The following is a 27,917-nucleotide window of genomic DNA, read 5'->3' as shown; positions in this document are numbered from 1 at the left end:
GTAAAATAACGTAAGATGTCCTTTGCACAACGATCCCTTGTTTATCAATAAGCATGCATGAAAAAAAAAACCATTCTCAAATGACTAAATCATGTCTTATTTTACATAAGTTGAAGCATGTTTTAAACGGTTATTTTGATACTGAATACAATATCTGCACAGATTGGCTTTAGCCTTGAAAACAATCTAAATTTGAATACATGTAGTTTATGTCAAAACACAAAAATATTTAAATCATGTCTTTTCTACATTTTAAAGCTTTCAACGTTAGTTATATAACATTGGTTTCTGTTACAATATCAACTTACACAGTCCTGAGCATCTGCAGTTGTTTGTTGTGTCGCTGGCAGAATAAAACGGTAAATATTTCTTGTTCATTTCCATTATTATCTTAACATGCTTTAATTAATTAATCGATCACTTAATTTAATAAACTAATAAAACACTTGTTTTAATATCGTATTATTAAACAATGCAAATGTGTCTCATTTGTCCATCGGATTATTTATAAATGAATGATTTATTTTAGATGAAGTCCATCTTCCTGCTACTTGTCTCTGTTGTCTTAATGTACGTAAATGCTAAAGGTGTGCAGATGATTCCAGTAAGTTTTATTGCAGTAGATATCAAGGTGTTACAGGTGGTAAAATGTACATAGTACGGAAATTAACGAATGTAGCTGCTTCAGACCTTGTTCGTAAAATTATTTTTTTTTCAATACTAAATCACATGACAAAACTGTAAATCATTTTTAAACATAAAAATGTATTCCCAATTAGGCCTCTAAAAAATTGTGTGTTTAAGGTAGCACTGATGAAAAAAATAGGTTAGGTAGGTAGGGATTTTTTTTTATTTTATCATTTTATTTTTTTGCATGAATCCTTAGAATGTTTGTGTCATTTAAAAACGGATTTTTTTTAAAAGAAATAACAAAATTTACAATTGGATAAAAGCAGACACCTTAAAATGGTAGGATCGGGGCATTTTTGTAGGTAAGGTCGGGTTACCCTTAACACACAAATTGTTTTTAGGCCTTTTGCAACGGTATTGATAGAACTATATGTTTTAGCCTGTCTCACACAGAACACGGTTGGGCACACGGTTCCAATACGGTATACTCGGTTATGCACGGGTTGACTGGTACGAGTATTGAGCTCCAACAGTGCCTGGGGATGAGTTGGTACGATTTAGACTCGAATGTAGCGCGAGTATGTACGAAAAAAACACGGATATACTCGGTCAGGCAAGGTTTGTCACGGTTTGAACACGATTTGCAAACTATTTTCAAACGATTGTTGTACGGTTCCAAGTACGGTCTGTAACGGCCTAGTACAATTAAACACGACTTTCACTCGATTAACTGGACATTTGCAGGGTTTACATACGGTCCCACCGACTTTTGTTCGAGTTATGCTCGAATTATCACACATTTGTTTTGATATAAATTGACTCGATTTGATGGCTTGGCTTCATAAATTTTCGAATTTTTAACAGAGAAGTTATAAAAATGGCAGATGACAGAATAAGGGAATTAGAAATCACGAGAAGACTGATAGAAGGCCCTTTTTGTAATCTCTCTGGGAGAATCTTCCATGGTGGGGATTCTTTTGGGGACCTTCTTCTTTGGAGGCATTGTGTAGCAAGTACTCTGTTGTTTCAAGGTGTCAGCAGGTATTTGTGTTTTCTGTTGTGTTCGAGTGCTGTATGATCATACACCAGCTTTCTACAGACGTAGAGACCGTGTCTGGTCGTACTTGGCCATGTATAATTCGTACTTGAACTGTATTGGTCGTATGGCGATCGTATGAAACCGTATTGGTCGTTTAAATCCGTGTGTACACCCGTGTGAATCGTATGGTGATCGTGTGACATTTGAGTGTTAATCCGGGTGTTGGATGTAGGACTTGGGAACGGTTTCACACGATTCCATACGATTTATATACGATATTGACACGGTTGAGCTCACTCGTGGAATGGACTTCATGTGCGGTTGTATATACGGTCTTGTACGATAGCTAATATGATCATACACGGACATGGCACCCTTGCAAGTTTTTTAAAAGTTAAAAAAAGCCGGATACACTCAAGTGGCCCGAGTGTAAGTCGGATAAGGCCACGGTTGGTTCGGTTGTATGTATTTACACGGGTGGCCAACCGTATAAGCCGTGTGTTCTGTGTGAGACAGGCTTTAAGCTCGTTTCTAATTTTTTTGTGGCTTGCACTCTTGTAGTTATTTTTAAAATTATTGATTTAATGCCAATGTGACCTCTTATTTCTTTGTTTTCAATACTTCAGAATAGTTGTGATGCCCGAGAACATTTCAAATACTGGAAATACTATAGTGGTGGAGTTCCTGAAAAATTCACAGGAATGACGGGTGAAAGGGGAACCCGTGACGTACATGTATAATTTCTTTGATTATGGGGACTCTGTGGTCAACACATTTCAAAATGTTTAAGAAGTTATATTTACTTGAAAAAGAAATTATATATTTCACCTTTTAAAGTTTGGCATATAACTGATTTTTGAAATAGAGCTTTTATTCTAAAGGAGATCAATGCATTTTAAAATGGCTACGACCATCGGGCCCTATTAACACGATGCTTAATAAAGTCTTCGTTATATTTATAATATTTTGTTACTAATTAATCAATGTTTAATTACTCTTTACATGAATTATTTTTTGTAACTATATCAAATATTTATGATTTACGACAAATGTAATAAAAAAAAAATTTTAAAAAATCTTCTTTTTTTTTAAGAAAAACGTTTAAATACTAGTACTATTTTTTTTTTTTTTACACATTTAGAGTAATCCTAATACATAATGGAGTGGCGGATGCTGGTTGTATTATGGTGCAGGATTTGGTTTGAGTTTTAATCACAGAGGTTGGGTAAAAAGAGGAACCCGTAAGGTATATTAATGATATAAATTTTTATACATCTTCCCCGCAAACAAAGTTTAATGGTATATAGGAATCGCTCTCCACCCCTGTCCGTCCGTTTGTCTGACTGTACTTAACCGTGTCCGGTCCGTATCTTTCTTATGGAGAAACATTGGAAGTTCTTAGATCAACTGAAGATTGCCTACCACCTGAGGGTGTGTCATGATTTTGACCCGAGGTCATTTAAGCAAGTTTAAGGTCACTGGTAGGCCAAGTGAAAAAAATGTGTCCTGTCTATTCTAAATGTTTCTTACTGAGAAACATTGGCAGTGTTTGCTTCCAGCAACTATTGTTTATAACCAGAGAGTACAATGATTTTCAACCAAGGTCATTTTGGCAAGTTCAAGGTCAATGAAAAGAAAAAAAATTATAATCTTTGTCTGATTTATACCGTTCTAATAAAGATATTCCTACTTCATGTAAAGATTGCTTACGACCTAAAGGGTGTGTCATGAACTAAAATACTAAACTACATTTGCAATTTGTTTGATACGAAGTTCTTATTTGTACATTCTTCAAAACATGATATATCTCTTTAATTTTTACAGTGTTGAGCATTGGAAGTAACAGAGAGGCAAAACAACCCTTTGAAAGAAAACGCCTGTTCTTTTTTTTATATTTGTCAGACAATAAAATGTTAAAGTTGAACATTTCTCTGCAATTTCTTTAACCAATAGCACAGTGTATGCCTTTTTTAAAGCTAGAGACTGACTTTGCAATGCATTATTTTTTTTCTTTTTTTTTATAAAGAGATAAAACATATATTAATACTTATTTAGAATCCTTCAAGCCTTCAAAGACAACTGACTTTGAGAAAATGCTATTCAAAAACAAGTATGTTGTTAACAAAGTCAGTCTGCAATATATTTCTTCTTTCAATGCATGTAGATGAATCAAGTTTCATTCTGGAGAAAATAAAACCCAAACTATTGTAATGAGCACCCACTGCTCTCGTTAAAAAAAAACTTGCAAGAATGACTATGAAGCCTTTAATTTGGCTGAAAACTTTAAAATCAAAATAGAGTGCATGAGCTGATATTAAAAAGGTGCGAAACTCTAAAGAAATATTTTCCAACACTTAACATTGAGGAAAGCTTGTATATGTTAATGTTTTCATAGATATACTGAATAAGCTGACTAGTATATTGTTATATTCATAACAAACATCCATCCTTCGTCAGGGCTAGCAAATGATTTCTTGACTATAGACAAGTCATTGTGTTTATTCAGAAAATTCAAAAACTGTTTTAAATTGTAGTAGTCTTGTTCATATAAAAACATCATTTAATAATTCTTTTAAAAATGTAACTTCCTAATGACATTACGAACATTTTATAATATTAATACTCATTAAGTTCAGTAAAAACAAACAAGGGGAGATAACTCTATTTACCTTTTTCAATGATACCCCCCGACCCCAAACTCTTTCTAAATGTTTCCGCAATATTTGGACCTTAAAAGATTTATTCTTTCAATTTTTTTAAATATCTTCTCATTTTCCCCCCGGAAATTCCCTAGCTATGACCCTAACCTAGGGTATTATGACATTTAATTAATCTAATTGGAGACGACCGCTATATGCTGCTACTAGCCAGTCAGTAGACGTAAAAGGTAAATATAAACAATAGATTTCTATTTAATTGCGTGGAACTAATATCAGTGAAAAATCCCGAATAGCACCTCTATCAGATTTTCAAATCTAGCTTTTGTTTTCTGAGAGATGAGAATAATAAGAGATTAGAATAAAAGTTCCGCATTCGTGACTGTATATTATAGCGTTTAGATACAAAAGAGCGTGGTCGTGGAATTGAGTCATCATGTAAAATAAGAAATCAACAGTATCAAATATTTAGTAAAACCACCAGCAAACAGAAATATTTCCTCTTTATACGGGTGTTTTGACATATACTAAAATATATCAACGTACTCTTAGAATAATTCTTTTAAAAAAACTAGTACAGTATGCTCATCATATAATGAGTGAAGTTTACGGTTAGTGAAATGCTCGTTTTACTAACAAAGAGTTCATATATCATCTACAAAGAAATTGCATACAAGCGATTGAACATGAAATTATTTTATTATAATGTTCTAATATCATTTAGAACATAATTTACTTTTCCATCATACCAGAAGTCGCTATATATTCTATTAAAAAATTAAGTTTAATCGTCAAGAATTTCTCTTAAGTTCACAGCGACGTCTCATTCCGATTGACAGCTAAGTCAACCGTAAACAAAAGAAAGATAATTAATGTTTGAGTGGCGCATCGAGGACAGTGAGGACAAGTTAGGCTATATTTCTAATGAAACTGAGAGGAGGAGAGTCAAACAGAATATTGTCTACTTTTTTGTCACGTGACACGGGGACGTATGACGGTGCTTATATCGGCTCTGTGTTTTTGACATTTTCTAAAGGATTTATTGTGTATTTTGATAATTCCTTTGGATGTTCCTTTGGATGCATAACTGTGAGTGAAACTTTGGTGTTTTTTCAGTTAAATAATATTTTTGAAAGCCAAAATTAACTGAATTGAAAAACTTTTGTGTGAGCATCGCTCATACCTGTATTACCTGTATTATACTGGTTACTTACACGGGCTGCCGATCCTAGATACGCTAGGTACGCTCAGTGACCAGTGACTATCTAACGGTACTATGGATCTCATAAAACCGGTTTATCTGAGAGACAGGGAGATCCAATGTGGGTCTACCCGTATCTCCGACTTTGATCTATCTATGTCTGTAACCAAAAGCATCAGTGATCTCACTTGCGTACAAAAAGATAGAGACTTGTGGAGGATATATGTAAAATCTAAAGAAAGCAGATCAAAAATTCTAACAGAAGGAATTGATATAAGAAACACAAATGTCAAAGTTTATGATACAAATCCTTACTCAGCCGGTCTTAATGACCCATCTGATAACGTCATCAAAATTACAGTCAAAGGTGTACCATTGTCCGTCGACGACAATGAAGTTCTTAACATGCTAAAAAACTTCAATGTGTCATTCACTAGTGACATCAAATATGAGAAAATCCGCCATCCGGTAACCAGGAAGATGACGAGCATCCTTAACGGTAATCGGTTCATTTACGTGAAAGCGTTAGACGAGGGTGTCTTCCTTCCACGTACATCCACCTGCGCCGGTCTGCGCTGCTCCATCTATCACCATGGTCAACCCTCTACAAAACAAAACCCCCGTTGCACCAACTGCTGGGAGGATACACACTTTACTAGAGATTGTCCTAACAATAAAAGATGCAAAGTTTGCAAACATGAGGGTCATCTACCAGGCGACGAATCGTGTGAATTCCACGTTGAATCTGAAAACAATGTGCTTCCCTTCGCCGGGCGTGATAATTGTCTTTCCAATTTCTACCCCTGTGAGTTGAACGTGTTTGGTATCTCACACAAATCGGCTGAACATGCATTCCAGTACATAAAGGCAATGAGCAGCGGGGACATCCCTAGAGCAACATCAATTCAATCGGCTGCTACTGCACTTGATGCCAAAAAAATCGGAAAGCTAATCATTCCGTCTCCAAGCTTTACGGAAAAACAGATAGCCATTATGACAGAAATTCTGGAGGCAAAAGCTGATCAAATCCCCGAATTTTCTGATTTATTAAAAAAACACAAAAAGTCCGTCTTTGTTGAGACCACGTATGACGATTTTTGGGCATCTGGACTGGACAAAGAGGCCACCATCCACACTCGCGCATCCGCTTGGCCGGGAACAAACAAGCTTGGCATTATCATGTCTGAAATCGCTGGGCGCCTACGTCGCTCTGCAGGTCGTTCTCACTCTGCTAGCGGACCAAAGACCAGGACCGCGTCAAAGGATAAATCTAAAACTCAACAACTACAGATCTCAGAGATGATCCAGGACATTCGCAAGACTCAAAACTCTGGCGGCTCAGTTACCAAAAAAACAGCTACGACAAGCCAGGTTCGCGATTCGCACGCGCGCACCGCTGAAGGTTAACGCTGGACTCGATCCCTTTCGGACTCTTACAGGAACTCTGACCACTATTGTGATTTAAGGACTCAGATTATACGGTAAACTAAAACTACCTTAGACTTTTGTTTATTATCGATTGTTTCATGAGTAACATGGCATTGATCAATTTTATATCTATTAATGCAAGAGGCCTTAATACTAAAGAAAAAAGATTAAAGTTCTATAATTGGTTACATGATTCAAAGATAGATATAGCTCTCATCCAAGAGACTCATTTTACCCAAAAGAACGAGTTTAATTACAATTGTAACTGGCGAGGAAAATCTATTCATTGTTTTTCAGACTCTACTTATAGTAAAGGTGTATCAGTTCTATTTAAGAAAGATTTAGATATAGATATTATTAATAGGCACAGTTCTAATGATGGACGTAAAATCTTGATTAATGTAAAAATAGGCGAAACTGATTTAACTTTGGTAAATATTTATGCCCCTAATAATGAATCACACCGTATTCAATTTTTTAAAAGAATGAAAACATTTATTAATAATAACTCGAATAATATATCAAATACTATCTTGTGTGGTGACTTCAACTGTAAGCTGAATAGTAATACTGATAAGAGTTCAAAACTTTTGAAAGAAATTATTAAGCAAATGAAATGTTCAGATCTATGGGAAGAAAAAAATAAACACTTCGATGGATTTACTTGGTGCGATGCAAATAACACACCAAGAAGTAGGATTGATTTTGTATTTATGAGTGAAAACTTATCATTAAAAACTAATAATTTAGCATTACAAAAAATTCCCGGCACCCATTCTAACGGCAATAGAATGTCCGATCATAAATCGATACAATTTGATCTAAATATTTTTGATTACAAAAAGGGGGGTGGTTATTGGAAGCTTAACACGTCTCTTTTAGAAAATAAAGAATACAAAGAGCAAATTTCTGAAATCATAAAAAATATTTCCAACACGTATGACACATTTATACAAAAATGGGAAATTTTAAAGGACGAGGTTAAAAAATTCTCTATAATTTTCTCCGTTAAACAATCAAACAAATTTAAAAAGAAAATATTCAATATAGAAAAAGAAATTGAATATATAGAATCTTTGCCTTACAATGAAATTGATATGATTAGGAAAAGAAACTTAGAGACTCAGTTAAACGAATTTTATGATAAAAAGTCTAAAGGTGCTCAGATAAGATCACGTGCAAAATGGATTAATGAAGGTGAAAAGAACACGAAATATTTTTTATGTCTAGAAAAAAAACATCAAACACAAAACGTAATTTATGAACTACAGAATGAAAAACAGGAAAACTTAACAACAGATGACGAAATTTTAGGTGAAATGTGTCATTTCTATGAGAATTTATACGATACAAAAAATATAAACGACGTAGACATTGAAAATTATTTAGAAACTAGTAATATTAAAACGCTTTCTACTACAGCTAAAGACAATTGTGATAAATTTCCAACCTTAGATGAATGTAAAGATACAGTAATGAGTATGAAAAGTAATAAAGCTCCCGGGCTTGATGGATTGCCAGCAGAATTCTATCAATGTTTTTGGGATCAACTATCTTCACTTTTTTTTAATATGTTAAAAGAAATTTTCCAGTTAAATGAAATGTCTTTCTCTCAACGCCTAGCAGTAATCTCTCTTATCCACAAAAAGGGTGAAAAATATCTATTGAAAAATTACAGACCTATCAGCTTGACTAACACGGATTATAAAATCATTGCGTTTATATTTGCACGCAGATTGCAAAAAGTGATAGATGAATATATAAGTAATGAGCAAACAGCGTACATAAAGGGAAGATTTATAGGTACAAATGCTAGACTAATTCTAGACATTTTTGAATATTGCGAAAACAATAATCAAGACGGGCTACTCCTCTTTTTAGATTTTGAAAAGGCTTTCGATTCTGTTGAATGGAATTTTTTATTCAAAACGTTAGAGACTTTTAATTTCGGAACTAATTTTATTCACTGGATTAAAATTTTATATAAAAACCCAATATTTCGATTAAAAAATAATGGATGGATTTCAAGAACATGTCAAATGCATAGAGGAATTAGACAAGGCTGTCCTATTTCAGCATTATTATATCTTTTCGTCGCTGAAATCTTATCCGATAAAATAAAAAATAATGGGTTAATAAACGGATTTACAGTTAAAAACTCAGAAAAAGAAATTAAAAACATCCAACATGCAGATGATATGACATTATCACTGAAGAATATAGATTCTCTCAAACAAGCCATTAAAACCATTGACGTCTTTTGCAAACTCGCGGGATCAAAAATAAATTTATCTAAAACAGAATGCATCCTTCTTGGCACTCTTAAAAACCAATATAACAATGTTGAAGGAATACATGTAACGAACCAATCAGTGAAATGCTTAGGTATACACATTGGTCATGATAAGATTGAGTGTTACAATAAAAACTGGATGAAAATATATCATGAAATGGAAACGTTATTTGAATCTTGGAAAAAAAGAAAACTAACAATATTTGGAAAATGCACAATAATAAACACATTAGCAATTTCTAAACTTATATATGTAGCTAGCATTTTGGAAATACCCGACAATGATTTCATAAAAAATGTTAAAAGGCTTATATTTAATTTCATGTGGAATAAAACTGATAGGATCAAAAGAAATACCATCATAGGTGAAGTATATGAGGGAGGAATAGGTCTTGTTGATATAGAATCTAAATTTACGGCCCTAAAAGCTATGTGGATTCCACGTTTACTTAGTACAGAACACAATATTAAATATTTTTTTAACAGTTTCTGTAAGGATACAAAAATTGATATTGAATATCTGATGAAAACAAATGAGACGGTTACCAAAGACTATGGTATAATAAACAACTTCCCAGAGTTCTACAAGCAAGCTTTTGTATGCTATAATTTATGTAAAGATGATACCCAAACCAAAATACCTGCCCTTTCTACCGAAGCTTTTTTATTACAACCTATTTGGTCAAATAAAATATTCAATTTTAAAGGTAAGACAATCTGCTTTGAAAATTGGATTAAAAGCGGAATTCTATATGTAAAAGATATTTTTGAAGAGAATGGAACTTTAAAAAGTTCGTCGGATATATTCGATACATTACGCAAAAGAACAAACTGGTTATGTGAATACAAAATAATAAAACAAATTTTTACCAAATTTGAACTCAAATACGATTTTTCAAAAATTCCATACTTACAAACAAAACAACTACAAATAATTTCCGATCAACACAACACCAAAACTTTTTATTCAAGATTAATAAAACGTAAATTTCAAGCACCTTGTACACAATCTAAATTAGAAAAAGAATTTAAGTTGGAAAGCAAAAATGTATGGAAATCAATATATACACAGAAAATTAAAAATACCAAAGACAAAGCCTTAGCTGAGTTTAATTACAAACTACTGAACAATCTGTTATGAAAGTGGCTAGCGAGTGCTTAAATTTTGATATTAATTGGAAGCATATTGTTCTACCTGGAAGAAACACAAGTCACCAAATTATATAATTATTTTTTGTCATTTATTGCATATAGAATATACAAATGTAAAATGTATTGTAGACTTGAAAATTTACCCGAATCAATTTTATTGATAAAAAACTCATTCAAAGAGTATATTACGACACACTGTGCAGTTCTGAAAATGCTAAAAAACACAAAAGAAAATGAGCTTTTTCAACTGTTGATATCTAAACTTTGATATTTGTTATTCTTTTCAAAACAATAATATACCCGATACACATAGGGACTGTCTATGTGTATTAGCGCTTTACCCGGGGACGTAGTGAAGGACTGTATGCATATGTATGTGTTATGTCCACCGGGTAAGCCAGGGGTTCAACTTATTTTTACTACGTATACCAATGAATGTAACATTTCAATATATGCATGTATGATTATGTCTTCGGACGATACATTATATGTTAGTATGTATGTTCTATTATATTTATCACTGTGGGCATAATAATGAATAATGATTTCAATTGAAATTCATATCTATGTATAAGCTATCTTTGTAAATTGTTTTATATAAAATCAATAAAAGAATTTGAAAAAAAAAAAAAAAAAAAAGAATATTGTCTACCTTGTTCAACATCTCCAAATCTGGTATCTGAAGAAGTATCGCGGCAATTAGATCAGCCCTCATCGATGGTACATTTGTTTCAGAAAACCTCGGGTTCCAACATGTCACAAGAGAGCAAATCATTCATCAACACACCCTCCACTGGCACAGACCCTTTTCGGAGACGCAACTCGCCTGCAAGTGATACTTGTCCTGGATGGATCACCAAGAGTGTCAACTTCAAATTCCAAAGGCAGTCCTTTAGCTTCCATAAGGGGAGACCACTGGTGAAGCCCATGGTCTTTGTAATAATTACAGAATATTTCATCTCAATAAATGGGCCATACTTTGCAAAAGATAATGATGCGAGCATTCTCAATCACGCCATGAAGTCAAACATTGAGGATATCCGCAGCTGGATACAAGATGATGATGTCTTCATCGTTGACAGAGGAGTTCGCGACTCCATAACATACCTACAAGACCTAACATTGTATGCATTAACACCTATATATTCATTTTCGCCCTGCCCTAGAGTCAAAACCTATAATCCAGGGGACATTAAAATTTCAGTAGAGGAATTCCTGGTAAATAACAAGTCACTTTTTATACAGATGTGTTAGAATAGAGAAGAAGATTTTTAAACATTATATGCATTAACACTATATTGCCTCCCCCCCCCCCCCCCCCCGCCCCATCGGCCATGAATTTAACAATTTAGATAGAGGAGTTTTCGGACATCAAAACCATGTATTCAAAATATATATGGGAGTAGAGAAAAAGATTTTCAAAGATTAAATACGTTTTTACTATATAGCCATATTGGCCCCACCCTAGAGCCTGAACCCCTGACCCATAACTGTTAATGACTGTTAATGATAATAAAAATGTATAAGAGATTTCTTGGAAAGAGGAAATTTTAGAATAATTGGAAAGCCAAAGTATAGATCGAATCTTATGGATTGTTGGGAATTATGAAATTTAAAAAACAAAATGGTTACGATAATTTTCTTCAGGATTTGGAAACCTCTCATAATGCATTAATTGATGGAAAACCATACTCAACAATGAAAAAATATGATGGGGTCATGAATTTCACATTCTTAGTAGAGGGCCTCATGGACATCATAATTATGCATTTAGTTTTTAACAAATATGTATGCTAGTAGAGAAGAAGAATTTCAAAGATTTAATACATTTTTACTATATGGACATATTGGCCTCACCCTAAAGCCTGAACCCCTGACCCAGGGGTCATGAATTTCACAATTTTGGTAGAGGGCTTCATGGACATCATAACCAGGCATTTAGTTTTTACCAAATATATATGAGAGTAGAGAGGAAGATTTTCTAAGATTTAATACATTTTTACTATATGGCCATATTGGCCCCACCCACACAGGGGTCATGAATTTCACAATTTTCGTAGAGGGCTTCATGTGCATCATACATATGCATCATAATCATGCATTAAGTTTTCAGCTAATATATTTGGTAGTTGAGAAGAAGATTTTCTAAGATTTAATAAATTTTTACTTTTTGGTCATATTGGCCCGACCCTAGAGCCAGAACCCCTGACCCAGGGGCTATAAATTTCACAATGTTGGTAGAGGTCTTCATGGACATTATAACTATGCAAACATTTTTTTCCAAATGTGTGGGAGTAGAAAAGATTTTTGAAAATTTGGAATTTTTGTTTTGCATAATTGGCGCCACATGTGGCGCCCCGGGGTTGGTAGAGCCACGAATTTCACAATTTAGATTCCTCTTACCATAGAGATGCCTCACGCCAAAAATGGTAACAATCAGCCTTTTAGTTTTTAAAAGAAGTTAAACATGTAAATTGTTATTGCACGGCGACGGACGAAAACGGATAGCAATACGTCACCTGAGTTTATTAGAAAATTAATAAGGGGGGGGGGGGATTAAAGGTTTTATTCTTTATTATTCAGATTTGAATTATTGCACCTGTATGACTGTGTATTTCCTAAAATTGAAAACTGAATGTTACATATGAAATTCCTGCAGGACACATTCAATGAATGCTGTTAGGGGGCTCGGGCTATTCGCTCATGATTTTCTTGATGACTACGCATTAAAACCCCACAGAGGCACACATGCAGAGATACAAGACGGCACGTTGCAGGACAATTAAGGATGCTGATAGAGCAGATATTCGGGGTAAATAAAAAAAGGTTCTCGGTGTTTGCACAGCGAACTGCGATTATTACCACAGAGGGCATGTGTTGCAGTGGTTCCATGTTGTATGTTACACAATATTGGCATCGACAGAGGAGACATCATCTCAAATTCAGATGACAATGACTTATGCTGAAGATGTAATAGATGGTGTAGTTGACATTGGGGACAAGGAGAAAATTGTGAGGGATCACAGTGCTCTAATTATTTCTGAATTACATTAATTGACTTTCAAAATTGATAAACAGTTAAATGTAGAATAAAGAACTTATAACCAATTTTTTTTTTAGACATAATAATATTAAGGCAGATATTTTCAACATGCAAGGAACAAATTTTAATATTGTTCATATTCAAAGTTAATTTGTTTTGATTTATGATAAAACAATCTCAAAAGCAAGCTTCAAAGAGGGAGAAAGAAGGCGACAGAGATTTTTGGAACATATGTATTTGAATATATTTTTGTAGATACTTTTTACCGTATGTCAGTTTCCAATACATTTTACATGTAATATTGCCCATATACTACTGAGGTTATATATTTCCTTTCTTAACTGTATTTACCATAATAAAATGAGCATGAATCTGGGAGATTGATGTTACATTTATGAAATGAGAATCTCTTACCAAATAATATTTTCCTTTTTAAAAAGCTATAAGTCTTTATGGTTATCTTAAATAAATAAATTATCCATCAGACAAAAGAAAAACCAAACAACCAACACACAAAAAGAAAAAAATGATTACTTGTTCTTCTAGCTATGAGGAAAGATTTTTCTCAATTTACTGAGTTAAAACTGCATTAAACTTCTGAAAATGTAGAGAGTGATAAGTAGGTCAAAAAACAATTTCTTAAAGAATTTTTCTGCATCTTGACAAAGTCCAGGTCTGCAGATACTTTTTTTTCATTTTCGGTTTAATATACTCGCACTCCAATCTTATTTTATCTTTCTCAGCGTCCAACACCTCCAAATGAATCTCACATGTGTCTCTGTTTCTGATTTCCATCAGCAGACTGTTGTACCGGTACACTAGTTCTGGTATATGGGGGACTGGTACATGCAGTCTTGCATGTAGCGTCTTCTGGTTCTTCAGGTTGGGGTTGATCTACTGCAGGAAACATCCTAAATCAATTATGAGAACAATGAATGATGGGATGATTTATTACTTATCTGTAGCTGTAGAAGCCGTTTCCATACCCCCATCTATGCCATCCAGTGAGGGCTTCCTGCAAGGAAGGTCAACATGACCTCGTGCATAGGGGATGTAGGCTTTTTCCACCACCCGTCGCTGGGTACTTCTTTTGACTGTTGATTGTTTTGGTTTAAAAAATCTTATGATTTACTGCGAATACGGTAGTTCATCAAACTGCTCATGATGTCTTAAATTTGAAAAATTCACTGCGGAGTAAAAAATTGAATATATATATTACTCTGCTGCTTCATATTGGGCCATTGCTTATGTTCTTGTTTGACAGTTCTCTTTTTGAATTGTTTCCTTTCTATATAAAGAAATAGGGGCAACATTTTTAAGTTTTAGTAGTTAATGGTGACAGTGAATACTTTCAATTGCAATTAAATTATCTTTTTGTGTTTTTTAGGAAACTATCAGTAGAATCCATTCCAAAATGAAATATACATCCGTGCCTAATATCTGTGTGGGCGGAAATAGGCGACACCTACATGTTCTCAGCCATAACGTAAAATGTAAGTAGTCCGAGTCTCTACATTTCTGAACAAGGGTCTTCATGAGTCTGGTTTAGATGAGGGACTTTTGATTATTCGCCAGACTCTGTTTACAAAATGATATGGAATATAAATATAGTTTTTTACTCTACCGTATACCTATTTTTTTTATACGACACATTCATCGAAAACTAATCATGTCATTGTCATGATTGCATCTTTGCTGCCCCAATTGAATATGAGATGAGAAAAGTATTTTGGAAATAATTAGTATGTCTATCACACTTCATTTTCAACATGTTTAGAAATAAACGACCTACTTTGCCAGGCTTGATTTTTCTCGGCCGTGTCGCTCTTTGCCCCTTTGAACTTCCCATCTATAAGTCCAATCTTTTTAAAAACTTCATCATGTAGCACTTTTCTCTCCAAAGTATGGCTCATTTTGAAAATTGTTAATTTTTTTTCAACGTTTTTGCAAATTAGGTAATCAATTTCGCGTTTACCCATATCGGCTGCTACGTTGATTAACGCCGATGACGTCAACGTAAATTGACGTAACAATATTCATATGGACTAAGAAAACATTACACTGAATAGAAGTTACAGTCGGAAAATGTATTTCTATACTTTTTATGCAAATTTTTTTTATAGCGCAATAGAGTGGGCGTGGCACTGTGTTATTAAAACAAAGATTATCCATAATTCACTTAATATCCTGTTAAGTTTAGATCGCACTTTCTGTCTCAAATTAGACTTTTTAATGTGAGCTTATTCTTCCTTTATGACCCACCTCAAATGAGACGAACTAAGTTGAAATCAATATCTGAGATTTTTTTCTGGTCATAAATCTGAGCTGGCCAAGTTTAATGGTCCCGGTGCCTGCTGTGTAGAGTCATTAATAAAGTGTGCATCGAGTTTGAATTCTTACGACAGAGGTCTTTACATCACTTAGCAACAACTGCAGCTGATCCTTTAGATACCTTCTCTGGGTTATATTTTCTTAAAATATCAATTGATCTTCTACATGTAACATCCCCCATGTAATAGCTTTACGTTCTTTTATTAATGAAAATGTCTTTCAGTCAGAGTGACTCGGCGAATTCGTCTTAAATTTCTTAGCTTCTATTTTGAGTTTTAGTGGACTGGAGACATTGAACACAAACGCCATTTGAACTGTTGTCACTTACATGCACAACACCTACAACGTATGTTAAGATGTTAATTCTTTCCTGGGAAAGTCTTATTTTTCTATTGAAATGTTGAGTAACATTAACGGTTCCGCCACTTTGTTGTTGTCACAAAAAAATCCACATATAACACAGCTATTGTTTAATAATAGGTCCTTCTTGGCGTAATTACACATGGGTTCCTAAAGGCTGTCATGTTTACTCCACTTGATGTCTCTCGTTAGTTTCCTTTTTGTTACACCTAGAGGATTTTAATAACTGGTATTGAAAGAATGATTTCAGCCAGCTTCTTCAACAGGGAAAAAGATGGTCCAAATGTTGTTCGGGTTAAAGTAAATGATGGTGATAATATTCTAAGAGTGTAATGCTTTGGAAATTTGTTAATGAGGATTTCAGTTTTTCAAAGTGATACTTAAACTGAGCCCATTCTGCTTCTAGTGCCAATACCTCATCTTTCTCATATCCAAAATAAAGACCAATTACTTTGACTTCCTTCGTTCCATAATCTCGAAAAGCTTCTTCTTTCCGCATTGGGACAATGGTTATGTCAAAAATTGAAAATGAAGACAATATTGGATTGCTGCATCAAGTCTGTCATGAATATTGGACATGAGTGCATTAACGGACTTTTCTAGTAGACTCTGCATCTCTGTCATCAGATGCTCTGTTGAATGTAGCCCAAGAGTATATAGTTTTCCACCCTCTTGAAGATCCTTTTCAATCTTGACAATAGGGGACTTTGCTTGAAGCACATCATTCAGAGCATTCATTGTATACTTGATGTTTAGCTCGACCCTAGCATAGTTAATGGTCTCTGCTTGAAATGTAGGGTGAGAGGGGACAGAATTTGTAGTTCTTCTTTCAGTATGTATATTGTTGACATGAATTTGCCTTTTGCAATGACTTCATCCTTCATTTCTCTTAAGGTTTTTAGGATTGATGTCATATCCAAAAAAACTCAAAGACAACCATCTAGTAGAACAAGCCATCTTGGCTTTGTGAACAACTTTTCTGACTTCATGAGGCAGTTTTACTAATTAGTTAGCCATTTCCAACTGCACTCTCACTAAAATTGCAGTTCTTTTTGGAGAGTCCTCAAAGTATATTCCACACTGGTCTCCTATATTAAGATACCTTTTTGATGTATGCTGTCTGATCGCATAGCTTAACACAAGCTTACGCCAATCGATGACAAATGCAATGAACCGATATAAGACAAGGGAACTAGTAGAACAAGCCATCTTGACTTTGTGAACAACAATTTTTCTGACCTTATGAGGCAGTTTTACTAAACAGTTAGCCATTTTCAAGTGCACTCTCACTAAAATTGCAGTTCTCTTAGGAGAGTCCTCAAAGTATATTTCAACAATGGTATCCGATATTTAGATACCTTCTTAATGTATGCTGCCTGATCGCATAGCTTTACACAAGCTTACGCCAATCGCAATGGACCGATATTAGACAAGGAAACTCTTGTCTGAGTCGTGCACAGAGGCCATTCAACTAACCTGTCATATCGTTGGCTAAATCTGTAACAACACTGGACAATTTAGAGACATCGTCACCCAAGACACTAAGTTCTCTCAATATAACTTTATGCAATGTCTCACTGTTTGCAGAAATGGAGTCGTCCAGAACATCAGCCACATCAAAAAGTTAAATTTATGCTCTTTTAGTGACAATAACAATACACTGAATTAATAAAGCCATCTTGCCCCGACGTCACCAACATTCCTCAAGACAATACTCAACTATAACCTAAGATTTTCCTTTAAATTTATTCTCTCAAGTTTTTTTTTTGTTACGTTCGTTAAAATACAATCCCCATCAGAAAACGAGCCCAATTTCGTAAATCGGAAAGGATTTCATACCTTGACTGTCCAGGTATTTCGTTTCTGTTATTATAATAGCGTATATGCGTATTAACTATTAAGACTCCGCTAGGTTTATTTTCAGTGTTTATTTGATTTTATCCTGACAAGACTTATGTTCGCTTTTACTAATGGTTTTTTTTATTTTTTTTTAATAATGTGTGATAATGAATTTATAATAACAAGTGTGCAAACTGACCAGGAAGTGTGCAGGACAGTCGTATTTGGAGGGAATCAGCGCTTTGCACACAATCTGAGGATGATACTTATCAAAACAATCAGAATTTTTTCTATAAGCAGTATGACAGTTGCCCTCAAGATAACATATCCTTTGAAAATTTGTAAGGGTAATCAACATTTTTTTCAGGTGAACACAATGGCCTTCTCCTAGATTCCGGGTATCCATGCCGAAGGTATTTTTTTACTCCCTATATATCCGACCACAGAGGCCCACCAAAATTACAACGCTTCCCAATGCAGAACGCGTGTCCTGGTGGAACAAGGCTTTGTGATCCTTAACAAGCGATTTGCCTGTCTTCAAGGAATCCTGAGGTATATTTTTCATTAGAATCAGTGGTTTTGAATAAAAATAAATATTTATTAATAAAAGATAATTTTCAACATCACCTGTCATACCTATTATAGATATAGTATATATAGTACGACACTTTAAGAATAAACCAAGATCAAGCAGCAGCATATGTTATTGCTTGTGCGGTGCTTCATTACATAGGTATTGAGCGAAGTGACATTATGTATAATATACCAGATGTAAATGCTACACCTTATAACCCCGCAAACCACTACGTGGCAGTCACATCCAGGAACATTGCCAAGACATATTTTAGATAAAGAGGCATGTACATGCATTAGCTCAATCGTTTTATGAATTAGTGAAATGTACCTCGAAATGATTAAATTGTATTCAAGGGGAAAGTTGAATAATTTTCGGTTTTTATGTATTTTCAGAAAGAGACCCAACTGAAAAGAGAGGAGAAACACCCATTGGTTCACCATTAAAAGCTGTTCGATTTCTCCTAATTAATTCGTGTCTGATTTGTTTTTACCTAAATGCTCACGTGATAATCGGAATATGACGATAAAGGGCATTGTAGTAATGGTTGCAGAATGTAGTGTGATCGGCCAAATTTTCATCGCTATTTTTTTTTATTTTCAACTTCGACTTGTAACTTCAAATTAAGTACTGTTTGTTTGATTACATGAAACCTTTCTTTTCTCGGCATTATGAACTTTCCGACTGCGTTTATAGAGATGCCAACCATGGGACGCCTTCTTTTGTCCGTTTAAACACGGACGTAAAACAAAAACAAATAATAAAACAAACAACTTGCAGATGTGAGTGTGCATCTCAGAGATATATTGTAGGAAGAAACATATCATGTACTTATTTATCCTCTCAGTACTTAGATAGGAAAAAAAAACGTTAACATCGAAATAGATAAGAAAATAGACGCTAGTAATTCTGAAAATACACGGTAGTATTCATTATGTCATCTAAAATTATGATTCAATAATTATTCATTAAGAGAAATAATAACTTAAATGCTTAAAACAGAAGTTTCTATAGACCTTCCCGTTTGTAGGACACAACGTCAGAAGTCCGGAATCCACTTGTGGCTCACGAGTGACTTCGGGACCCCTGATGTTTTGATGATGAGAAGTTAGCAAAACTAGCATGGTCATATGAAAGTTATTTCTAGCAGACATTCCGGAAACTCTGCATTAAGTTTACATATGATATATGACTTTGATTTCTATGAAGTCAATTTCAGTTTGCATTTTTATCTCCTCTTTTTAGTAGCCTTTGTTCTAGATTTTTTTTGGAATTTCTTCTCATAGTTTCTCGTTTTCCAGTTTCAGATTCAGTTAAAGAAGTTCTCTTTGTGGCATCTTGCTCTTCTTCTTTTTCTCCATTGTTGAACGTTTGTCCTAATATTTTGAAACCAAAATGTTTTTCTTTGTTTTCTTTATGAAAGACAGAAACTCGCTTCATCGCCCTTTGTATGGCTCCTCTATGTTGAGCAGAATTTCTGAGTTCCTCTAGAGCAGCTTTCCTAAATCTAACAGCAGTATCTCTGTTAAAAACCTTGGATTTGTTTTCTAAGTTGTGTTCATCATTTTTTCTACACAACAAACAAAACATTCCTTCACCTTCTGCATACACCAACTACCAGAATTCTGTAGCCTTACAAAAGCTAACAGTACTGTCAATAATCCATATGTGATTAAATTTGTCCTTGATGCCTTCAAAACGTTTTTTTTCCTACTGCAGATGTGAAAGATGTTATTGACAAATGTTGAAATATTAAACTTTAATCAATCCACATATGGTCGTCAATCACTGAGGTAAATTTCAATTAGAATGCATGATGCTTATTTTAAAAATAAAACATGTTTGAATGACGTAAGTTCTCCGTCTGGATAACTGCAGCTTTTGTTATATAACATCCATTGTACAATTTACAACATCCACTCTCACAGCGCTACATTACATTCACAGTGTCATCCTCTCTTGTTTATTGGTGGTCGTTGGCTGCATATTTCACAACCAAAAGGTAACATTGCATTAATAATACGTATGATTGTCTAAACACGTTTATATTATGATGTGTTTGAATCTTTTACCGATATATCTGTATATGATTTGAACATGAATCATATTGTGGGTCTGGTATATTGCAAGTGATTTGGGAAAACAGAAGAAAAAAGACATACGAGAAAATGATTTCGAAGCCATCGTCAGCTCAAAACATTAATGATTAAGTATCCAAGTAACAACAATATGTATAAACAATTGTACATGTACTAAGTACACTTTGATTGTTAAATAGGCATAGATGTTGGCATTCTCTGAGTCTCGTTCGTCCATTGTAATGACTTTGTACAATATAGGAATTTTCGTTTGGTCCATGTTTTATACTTGCTCATCTTGGATGCCATATTTGATCATTAAAGAATTAATTGGTTCAAGAAAATGATTTTACAAATCAGAACTTTGCTGGATAGTTCTTGTAGTGTTAGTGTCCTTGCGTCCTTCAAAACTCATCCGACTGAGGACGATAGTCTCTAAAATTCTCATCAATTTTTTTTTCCGATAGACGGAACGTCTATCGGTCACATTTCCATATGGGTAAATTTGCTTTTTTTCCTTTATGCAAAAATATTAAGTTCCTGCTATTCGCAATGCTCTAATCACATGACTTTTTAGTTCGAAAAATTGTTAAAAATTTCCCCATTTTCTTGTTTAAACAGCTTCCAATCAAACCTCTTCGTTTCTTTGTTGGCAACAATGTGATTTTCTTTTACGTGTCACACGATACTATTTATGTAAGGCCATTTTCGCAGAGACTAGACCTGAACTAAATGATATATTTTTGTGTTTTATAGGTTTGTTTGATGATTGTTTGAAATACATTCATATATCAATGCATGCGGGTAAGAGGTATCGTTTATAAATAAACAAATAACGAGACGACATAGTTATCTCTTTTATCTGTTATATTAATTTACTAATCAGCACTATTCAAAAAAGTAACAATGTTTTCAGTATTATTATAGAGGAACACATTTTATGAATTTGTACATGAAGTTAAAGCAATATGAGCTGCAATTTTCATGTTGAATTTTTTTTTTTTTACGAAAACATGATTTTTTACTAAAATGACAAAAATATCTTGGTTTTTAAATATCTTTTAGACATATTTTTGTGCGAAAAGGCCGTTAAGAAGCCTTAATTGGAGCATAGTTGAATTATTGTCGTCCTGTACAAAATTTGATTTTATATATATTCCTTAGATGACAAACCTTCCCTCTTACAAAAATTAATGATTTTTTTTTTCAAATTTAATCATAACAGTTGAAGTAATATGCAGACTTATCAAACAGGCATCTTTTTGCAGCAAAATAAAATTCTAAAAAATACAGCTGATATTTCTTTAAATTACTTTTTAATTGAATATCTTTGCGGGTTTTTTAAAATTAAAAAAAGCGTTTGAAAGAAGGAAGAATTTGCATGACTAAATGAAGGCTATACATGTATCATGTTCTTACTTTGGACGACTTTGATAATATTACAATAAGATATTCAGACAGACATGTAATATTGATACAGGTGACCTTCAAACATAAATATGAAACAAATCAGATGAATGTTGATTTTTTTTAAACAGAAGAAAAGATTAATGTCTCGTCGGAATCGCATTGTTTGCAACTTCAAATAGACCTTGCAGTCTTGCACCTTCTTAACATCAGATCTAGCAATCTATTATGATCGAACGTTTTCGTAATACATGTATATATGTTTTTTAATCCTGTTTTAAAAGTCTTCCGACAGGGGTGGTTGTCATTAAAATATTATAATGTTTCTACTCTAGAATGAAACTGAATTAAATGTAATAATGGGATTCCTGTCGACAGATTTGTGTATTGGCTATTGTATACAGGTGACCTGATTCAGTATGGGGATAGGAGCTGTTTTAAACAAAACATGTATACTCGCCTAGTATAAATACACACACACATACATACACACACACGACTAAAAGCTACCTTTTAAGTAAACATTAATTTGAATTTTATTTTTCATCCGTCTTGCATCTTTTTAACAGCAGGCCTTGCACTCTTTTTGTTCACATTAGAATTACAGGTTTCAAAGTCCTTTTGGAAAGATTTCAGGTAGGGAGGGTATGGCAATTACAGCATTTCTTTTTTCCAGAATGAAACTTAAGTAAATGAGAATATGGAATTCCTCGACAGGTCTGTGTATAAGGGGGCTATGAAAATAAGGTGTAACGTCGGTTCGCCTTTTGTTTTTAGATGAAGTTGATACTACTGCTACTTGTCTACATTGGTCTATTCAACAATACTGTCGTAATGGAGGCACTACAGAGGGTTTCGGTACGTATTATTGCAACATATATCCAGGTAAAATGTGAGGTGTTTTTTAAGCATTAAATATTTTTAATGACTCATAACTGCAGCGGTGTTTGCATACCAATTGAGTAACGCGTGTTTTTTGTTATGAAAATTTGTCCCTACCCACCGCTGCATTTACGAGGCTGTACATTTTAAAAAGTAGTGAAAAAATGACTACATTATCATTTTTTTTTTACTTTCTTGCCTTGTCTGCAAATGTGATGTTTACCTTTAAATTCCTATTCTATCCTTAAGGTATGTTCATGTTGATGGAACGTTATGTTCTACAAACAATATATTATGACATCATTTCATTGAAAAAATGATAACATTTATGTACTTTTTTATATTTGTAGTTTGGTTTCTAGGTCTCTGTATAGTCTTCTAGTTGTCATTGTTCATATACATAAAACATATCATCTTGACACAGGTGTCAAATGGGCAGCGAAAAGTACATTTGTTGTATGAATCATCATTGGTTGTTTGAATCAAAACACATCACAAAGAAGAAAATAATTTGGTTGTACTAATTTTTACGGCAAATTTTAATATATTTTCAGCAACACGTTTTGAAGTTTAACATTTCACTTTTAATATTAACCATTATTATTAGGAATCGAGTTCATTACTGTAAATATTTTTTAATGGTAATAGCATGATTATTGCCATAGTATGAAGTAATGGAGAACACATTGATTTGTATATAATTTTAATACAAAGTTCAACTCATCATTTTCCCTTTGTAGATAACGTATCAAACCATTTTGAGTTTTGATTGCATTGTATTGAATTATAACTAAATGCCTCAGTTCATATGATAATAGGTGACCACAGGTAAAAAAGAAATGGATTACTTTAAAGGTACATTTAAGATCATGCTCATCCAGTAGAATTTGCATAATTTTAAAGGTAAATATAAGCAGGATAATTTTTGCTAAATGGCATTATGAATCTTTTCTACACTTCAGTTTATGAAGATAAGAATGTTTTCTCAAAGGAATTAAAAATAAAACAGATAAGCTCAAATTATTAGGTTAATTCAAATTGTTAGTTTTTTCATATTTTTGCGTAAATAATTGATATGGATGTCATTTCAAGATATTTCCCCCCACATTTTACATAGAATTATAATAAATACACACACAGTCATTTTCTTTGACGCAGAACATAGATTTATAAAATTTCATGTCATTCACGTCTTTATTATTTTAGATCTTTAGTATGTCCCGTATACAGATCCCGATACATTGTTTTGAAATGAAAAACTCCGAAATGTTCCGAAAAGATTAAAGTCTCGATAAAAACGCACATAACACGACAGTTTAAGGCTTACTCTACATTTACGATTAAAACCAAAAAATATGTAGTATTTTTTTAAAGGCATAGAACATATTTCTTCAGGCAAATTTAGGTTTGATTCATAAAAATAAGCATAATATTAATTCTATAAAAAAAAAACTATCCCGCAGAAACGCAGTAACAATATTCAAATGTATATCAAATAACAGACTGCATTCTGGAGGCCGGGGCGGAATGAAAATGAATGGATATTGTGTTGCAAAGTGTTACACTGTGATAATTATTACACGTTACATAAATTGCAGGTTGTTGTTGAGAGACGGAGAATAGACAGATTCAGGCCTTATAAAATAGGAAAAAGGGTGTCCCGTGATGTAAGATTAGGAATTCATTTGATCTGTATTGAACACTTTTTCATGATATATCATTATTAGACTAAAAAGACACATTGAGTCAATTTTGTGCGGAGAACGATTCTGATCACATTTTGTCTGTCGTCCCTCTGTCCGAAAACTTTTCATATATTCAACATCTTCTCCAGAACAACCGGACAAATTGCAACCAAACGTTGCACGCGAACCATAGGGAAAGGGAATTCAAAGTTGTAAAAGTTAAGGGCCACGCCCTTTTTGAAAAGGGGATAATTAGAAATAATTGACAATTTTTTAGGTAGTTCTTCGTCTGAAAAACCATTTGGCCAAGAAAACTGAAACGTGTGGGAGCATCCTCAAGTAGGGTAAATTCAAAGTAATGTAAATCATGTCCCCTGGTATTAGGATGGGGCTACCATTAGCAGCCGAACTTTTACATTTAAATAGATAGAGTAAATATTTAGAAATATTTTTTCTCAGAACTAATCAGCCATGAAAGCTGATACACGTGTGAAAACATCGTGTAGCGGCTTAGGTCAATATTTCAGCAAGATATTTCACTTGTGAAGACAAGCACCAAATTTTGCATGAAGGTTTCTTGAACATTACTTGATCAAAAAATATCGTTGGCTATTCAAGTTTTGGTCATTTTCAAGATGGCCGCCTCTTATTTCAAAAAGACGTCTTTTATCATAATGCTTTCGTGGTATTTTAAATATTTCTGGGTAATGTTTTTATTTTCTGTGAAATTATGATGAAGAATTTGTTGTATGATAGCATAAAATCTCAGAGAATCACATTCGTCATATCATACCATAGCATAGCATACAACATTATTTTTACTTGGTTTTGAATGTTTTCATTTGAAAAAAAAAATGTTAACATTATAGATCTGTGGTAACTTTGGCTACCTATTTTTTAACTTCGAATGAACTCTTATCTGTATGGGGGCGCTTTTGTTCAAATCTCAAAGCATACCATATCATAGCAAAGCATACCATGTCATAGCCCTTCATTTCAATTTCTCATAGCATAGCATACAAATTTCATAGCATAGCATACAAATCTCATAGCATATCATTAAAATTGCATACCATAGCATAGTATAAAATTGTAAAAAAAATATGCATGAAATGACTCTAAGGTAAATTCAAAATTGTGTTCAAAAATTTTTGTAGGATTATTTTCCATGTGTAAACACTGTTTAAGATCTTATTAAAAACTGCAATACTCAAAATGTGATATTACTATAAAATAATACTGTTACAAAAGCGACTTGATAATCATCATAAGAATATCCAATGAGGGGAATGGAATTATTCATACAGAATCTACATGTATTTTACTACATTGTCTAGATAGTATGTATTATGATGCGACTAAGCTTGATTTTTGTTCCCCTGGAGGGCGATATGGCCCATGGACCAGCTGTTTAATTTCGCTCATGTCTTTACACGTTAGCAGGGCTGATCCTGTGTTAAAATACATATAACATTTTAGCACCCTGTATGTATCATGGTGTTTTGTAAACCGTAAATTTCTATACCATAACTGATTTAATAATAATTAAATTTGTGTATAGACAAGAACATTTGTGTGGACTCCTACGCACTGGTTCATTCGGAATAAACGTAATGCTTTTGTTTTATTTATAAAACTACCAACCTATCAATTTTATTTCATGCTTAAATTGTTATTTCATATGAAATGTATCCCTATTTCAACTCCTAGTTAGTTTTGTTGAGATTTTCAAACTTAGAAAATTAAGTATCAAATGTCTGTACTATGTTAATTCGTGTACATTTTATATTATATTTTTATATGAAGGTCAGAACCCAAGGACAATACAGAAACAAGAATGATTGGAAACATTGTCGATACACGTACTTGTTCTATACTATCTTAATATATCTGTAAAAACAATTCAAAAATAAATATCAAATAGTTTGTAAACGATTTTTTTTGTTTCGTATGCATGTATTTACTTACACGAAAAAATTACTGATTTTTTTGTAATGCGTGGAAACTTGCTGTAAATAGGTGCAAAGATTAACAAATGATATAATCTGATGTCTTTTTATTGATAAATTCACAACAGATGATATTTTACACTGGAATTAAGGTATGTTGAAACCTTGAGAGGTATGTGAGACAAAGTATTTATTAAATAAAAAAAAAAAACTACCAGTTGCTTTGCAGTTTTTCACGGATAGTAGATGATTTTAAAATGGAAATTATTTTCGCCTTTAATGTCAATAAACAAATTTATTGGTCAAACATTGACATTTGACATTGGTCATATTCCAATGTCTATAATTATTTCTCTGTAGAGCAGTTGTGTCTGAGCGAATTTAAGGCGATGTGAAACTGTTTGCAAGTGTAGAAGGACAGACATTAAACGAGACAAAAAGAATCCTGAATACGGTCAAAGAACGGAAATAAATTAATCAATATCTTCAATAACATTAACAATGTCATATCTAAAACATATTTGATTATAATTTTAGATTTAATATTACTTTGCATTCACTTTCACAGAACACTTAAATAGCATACATTTTTCAAACTTCAATAGAATTTACAATATGAGGTATATATCTTCTCAGAAATGCATATGCTTTCTTATTATAAGACAGAATTGTTTTTTAATTAAATGTTAGTACAGGTTTAATGCTATAAAAATAAATACAATAATATTGAGCATTTGATCTTTGTTTATGATAAATGTACCCTATTATTATATATATTGAAAGAAATTTCACAATGGTACATGTATTTTGAAGCTAAGAAAATGTACCTTAACTCTGTTATATGGACAACAAAAGAGGGTGTGGGATATTGCAGACACTTTAGGACGGAACACTTGAAATAAAAAAAAAATGTCCAACATATCATTATGTTAATAATATTACTTTTAATTCAGAATTATTGAAATATCAATGCAAAATCTTTTTTTTTTGTCTTTATTTAAAGGAAGTAGAATGAATTATGGGTATAAAGTGAATAACAAGTGATCTACTGTTAACCCAGTGTTAGCTTCGTTAAATTGCTTTCGATCAACAAAATGTTACTACAGTGTTACTTAGTAACTTGATTAGACTTTAACGCATTGTTATTCTGAACAACTTTAAATTTAACCACATTTCAAAAAAACTGGCGCTGGATTGTAATTACTTATTTTAACCCATAAAATCCAAAGAAAGATGCTTGACCTAGCCAACCAGAAACTAGGCCAGAATGAAAACATGGATATTTATTCCCGTTTCTCAAAATATGTATAATAACAATTACGAAAAGTACTGAAAAAATGAAATACCAAAAGTCCGTTTTGGAATCGTA

At 33.2% G+C, this 27,917-nt stretch overlaps 2 long non-coding RNA genes across 2 annotated transcripts; both read left to right on the top strand.

The window, feature by feature from the left end:
* The first annotated feature begins 246 nt into the window (after nt 1-246).
* LOC117687197 (uncharacterized) lies at nt 247-3,593 on the top strand. The gene is made up of 5 exons (XR_004600196.2): nt 247-359; nt 530-604; nt 2,296-2,403; nt 2,811-2,915; nt 3,494-3,593. It is a non-coding gene; the product is annotated as an uncharacterized lncRNA (long non-coding RNA).
* A 16,790-nt stretch (nt 3,594-20,383) lies between these two features.
* Nucleotides 20,384-26,447, top strand: LOC109618155 (uncharacterized). Its single transcript, XR_010711883.1, has 5 exons — nt 20,384-20,549; nt 22,810-22,890; nt 24,513-24,581; nt 26,161-26,209; nt 26,406-26,447. It is a non-coding gene; the product is annotated as an uncharacterized lncRNA (long non-coding RNA).
* Nucleotides 26,448-27,917: the final 1,470 nt, after the last annotated feature.

This window comes from Magallana gigas, chromosome 1 (genome assembly GCF_963853765.1).
Source record: "Magallana gigas chromosome 1, xbMagGiga1.1, whole genome shotgun sequence".
In the NCBI taxonomy this organism is placed as follows: Eukaryota; Metazoa; Mollusca; class Bivalvia; order Ostreida; family Ostreidae; genus Magallana; species Magallana gigas.
Note: the sequence above shows the minus strand (reverse complement) of the source record. Positions and strands in the feature narration are given on the sequence as shown.